The sequence below is a fragment of the Lutzomyia longipalpis genome, chromosome 1 (assembly GCF_024334085.1).
Source record: "Lutzomyia longipalpis isolate SR_M1_2022 chromosome 1, ASM2433408v1".
Classification (NCBI taxonomy): domain Eukaryota; kingdom Metazoa; phylum Arthropoda; class Insecta; order Diptera; family Psychodidae; genus Lutzomyia; species Lutzomyia longipalpis.
Window position 1 is genome coordinate 46,421,000 of NC_074707.1, and position 4,455 is coordinate 46,425,454.

Consider the following 4,455-nt stretch of genomic DNA (forward strand, 5'->3'; position numbering starts at 1 on the left):
TTTTCTTTTGAACCAGGAAAGTTTTTCAGAAGCTCTATGTGTGTGGTTGCAACCCCTTCTAAACCGAATTAATTGTTAGGAATCACAGAGAAACTAAGGGATGAAAACACGCAAAAACTTCTTTAACTAACAATGGGAAAAATACGAGAAATTTCGTACTAAATGCTTCACGTTTAGCATTTATTTTGAGACTGGCCAAATGGATGTTTTTTTTACAACAGCAGCTCTCAAGAAAAAATTGAGAAATAATCGAGACTGTGTGTGTTATATAGTTTTGTCTAATAGGGCATACCAAAATATATATGCTTTATAGTTGTATCTCCAATTGGGAGGAGACATGGCGCGTGATGGCAAAGAGGGAAAAAAATAAATAAAAAGAAATACAAAATGATTTCAAGGTGGGAGACGTGAGTGAATCCCAGTGAAGTTATTGAGGAATTTGCAGGCCGTGGCACGCGGTGGTCATAAAAGACAATTGGGGCAACAAAGGAAAAGATATATAACGGATGGACATAAAAACTTTTAAGAGCTTTCACCATCTTTCACCGTCACACCGCTGAAAATGCACTTTAAAATTGTATATAGTAATGGTTTTTGGTGAATCGTAAACTTACTCGCAAATGGCAGAAGAAGAAGCTCCTCCGCAAATGGTTGTGTTGTGTGCTGGTGCACATGGGGCTGACACGGTTGAGGGTTGGATGAACACTGAAAAGGGTAGACACGACGGACCCCTTACGAGGGCCTTGAAACACCACCAAAGAGGGAAAATTTTTTGATTATTTTTTTTTCTTTGCCTTTCGGGACAACTTTGCTGCGAGATGCTCTCGAATCAACGTTTAGCGACGCTTTGATACCCAAAAGCGCCGTGACGCTGAGTCTCTGCATATCACCAACTTCACCAATACACCCACAGTGCACAACCACAGGCGCACCGACGCCATGCTTGTGGTAGTTCCCCCATTTTCACGCACGCACACTCCCATTCATATCCCACCGCCTGGTTGACTTCTTGAACCAAACTGTACCCTCCTGCTCGCACTCTCAGCCATTCCCAGTGCCATCCCATTTTTTCTTCATCCTCAAATTCATGTATTTGTGCTTCAACTTCCAAAATTTTCGGGGAAATTCTTCTGTGTTTGTAATCTGGCGTCTCTCTCACAACATCTCACTCTTACCCACTTGAGGCCCCTTTGAGAAATATTCTTCAATCTCACCATGTGTCGCTGTACCCGAGCCGTACCCGTAGCTATGTATTTGTGGCCCCACAGCACACACAGAGAAACCCAAGAAAACCCCACGACTACAGCCAAAAGCGGAACATGAAAAAAAAAAGATACGACGTCCATAAAGAAGTCGAATGACATCTTTAATTCGCGTTCAAGCCATAAAGTCGCCGGCACTCCAACTGCTATTGACACGAGAGCCTCCAAAAGTAACCCTCATACCACCCCCAACAACCCTCATGAACAGCGCGCCCCACAGCAGACGCTGTAATGATCTACAGAACCCCTAGTTAATTGCAAAAGAGACTCACATGCAAATTTTCCATTCAATCTATATATGTTCTCTCTGCTATATATGTACATAATCACCCCCATATATGCGAGATTTAATTGCAATCGACCTGAAACTTTCTGCAGAATTTTCATACATATGCACTGATTGCCCCCATGAGGACAATTTTTGGGGGGAGAAGTTCATTCACTGAGAGGGAGATTTATTTTTAAATGCCTCTGCGGGGGTTGAAAACGCATTCAGGAGAAGTCTCCTATCTCCATGCCCAATCTCTCAGCCCGAAATGCGTGGTAGGATGTTGCGTCCAAAGCCGTCGGCTTGACTTCCTGAAGATAGAATCTTTTGCATTCGAGATGTTTTTAGTCGTCGCTCCAAAGTCCATTTTGGAAGTTTTTTAGGGTGCGGGTGGATTGAATTTTCTCTTTTTTAGGGGTCTTTAGGGGGATGGAGTGTACCTATGAAAAAAAGGCAAACTTTATAGGTGGATTATCTGTTTTCCTCTCCTGTTTTAAACCCACTTAAAATGCTGGGATTTGAGCTTTTTAGATGGGATAAAATGATAAGGAGAAATGAAGAGATTAGTTTTGTGTAGAGATTCCAATATTATCAGGAAGATTCTTTAATGCAATGATTGGAAATTATTTTGAGGTGAATTATCAGAGAAATTTATAGAGGTTTCTGGAAAAAATTGTCTCAAATATTAATTTTAGGATTAAAATTTTAAAGCTTTTTAAGCTCTTAATATTCAATCGTTTTGAAAGAATTTCAACTTAATTTCAGAAACAAAAGAAGATTGTTTTGTTGAATAATTTTATTAGCGTAAAAGGGGAAGGAAAAGTAGGTTATATTTTACCCTTAAAGTAAAGTAAAACTGCACAGAAAAGTAGTACGCTATCTGTATGCTTTAGAAAATATCTTAAAATAATTTTGTGAAGAAAATCTTATTATTTTACCCTTAAAGAGGCTACGCAATATTTTACGTTTCAATGTGGATTCTTTAAAACTTCATTTTTGTATGTAGAATACTACCTATATTTTATTATTTACTACCTACGTGTATTAAATGATTTATCAAAGATTTGAAAATTAATCAAATGTTTTTTTTTTATGTAGAATCTATATTTTCCACAAGAAATGCTTTAGAATAAAAACTACTTTCAATATATTTTATAATTGAATGTTTTATTTAAAATTCTTTTTATTAAAAAAAAACGATTTATCAAAGGTTTTAAAATTATTTTAAGCAAATCAATTATTTAATTTAATAATTTTTATCTCATTTTAAATTCATTTTATTTTAATCCCATAAGCTTTTCAATCTCAATCAAAATTCATTTGTTTAAATCAATACAAAGTCTCCCCGATGTTTTATTAAGAATCCATTTTCAATAAATTTAAGCTAAAATTTGAAATCTTTCCAAGAACTTTCTTTCCAACAAGAGAATAAATGCAAGACGGTCAAATTTTAAATCACTCTTGTATGAAAAATAATCAGTGTTGAAAACTTGCGAGAACATTGTTAAAGTTAGGCGATAAATTTGTGATTTTTTTTGTTTAAATGCAAATAGAGCCAGAATGTCTGACAAAACTCTGATGCTTTTTAAAACAATGAAATGTTCATGAATAAAGAATAAAAGTTTTCCTTTTAAATATACTCACAACAACCAGTACAAGAAAATTTAAATTGTCGCAATTTCTGGCAATTTCTTCAATGTGTTTTGATAATTTTTTTGCATCCCCTTCAAGTCGTCTAAAATGTCTGAAATGTTCTTAATAAATAAAATTATTTAATTGAGTGCGAGTAGAAAGATATATAGCTGGTTTAATTGCAGATAGTTTGTTGGGAAATAAATTAAAAATCTCACAATGTGCATGCAGAGTCGAGGTTTAAAAATAAACTCACTTCTGTTTGGATTTTCAAGGAGACTTCTGTAGACGAAAATTCCCGTTGATTTTTCCTAAGGGGAACTTCCTCGAAAAATTCAATGAGTCACATCTTCAGTGTAGAGTTTCAGGTGAATCTCTCCATGCGGAATGGTGTGAGGGAACTATTAAAAATAGCCATGGAATGCCACACAACTGCCGTGTAAATCGATAGACATTGCTAAAAGGCGTTTTGTAATCTCCAGTGCAGATGAGCTTTCGATAAAAGGCGTGGTATATCGAGAGCTTTCAGCAACATAGAGTAGGACGCATATACGCCACACTCTGTTCCCCCGTCGGGAAGAACATGGCGAGATTTTTCAATGTTTCTTTGCGTGAGAATTTAAACCTCTGTACAATGTAGATTTTCCACAGATTTCCCCGGGAAGCTCTGTGGGAACTTTTGAGCTTTCTCTTGACCGAATTTTTGTGTATTTTTACTGCATTTTGAGAGCCATAAAATAACCCTAAAAGTGCAAGAGATAAAAATGGGTTTATGTGGTTTATGTTGTTGGTGAAAGAGACAAATATAGGTGATTCAGCCAAGTGAACGCCATGATTATGTTGGATGAGACAGAATGAGGGAGCTTTATGAAATGGATATATGTACAGTACACATAGTGCCACACCACACGGAATCTCTCGTAGAGCGACGGGTTAGAAGCTCGCAATTACCTTCACCAAACACTCGTTCCCTATTAGAAAATGGGTTGTAATTATAAACAGAGCATAATTTTTGCTGAATGGGGGCAAAATACACATTTTCGCGCAAAATATCTTCAAGCTGCAAAGGTAGATTGGCTCATGGGTTGGGTTCAACACTGACTGTATGTATGTACATAGAATGGAGAGAACAATTTATAGTTTCGTCGTTGTGCACATATAATTGAAGGGCAAAATATATTTTAGCCGACGGTGTGATGCGGGGAAGAGAGCTCATTGTTAGCACGTGTTATGCTATTAAATCGAAATGTCAACATTCATTTAAAATATTCATGTGCTCGGCAGAAAAGCTCT

At 36.7% G+C, this 4,455-nt stretch overlaps 1 long non-coding RNA gene across 1 annotated transcript; it reads right to left on the reverse strand.

The window, feature by feature from the left end:
- Window positions 1–1,578: 1,578 nt before the first annotated feature.
- Window positions 1,579–3,583, reverse strand: LOC129787866 (uncharacterized). Its single transcript, XR_008750264.1, has 3 exons — window positions 3,419–3,583; window positions 3,175–3,284; window positions 1,579–1,970 (listed from the first exon to the last, which is right to left on the reverse strand). It is a non-coding gene; the product is annotated as an uncharacterized LOC129787866 (long non-coding RNA).
- Window positions 3,584–4,455: the final 872 nt, after the last annotated feature.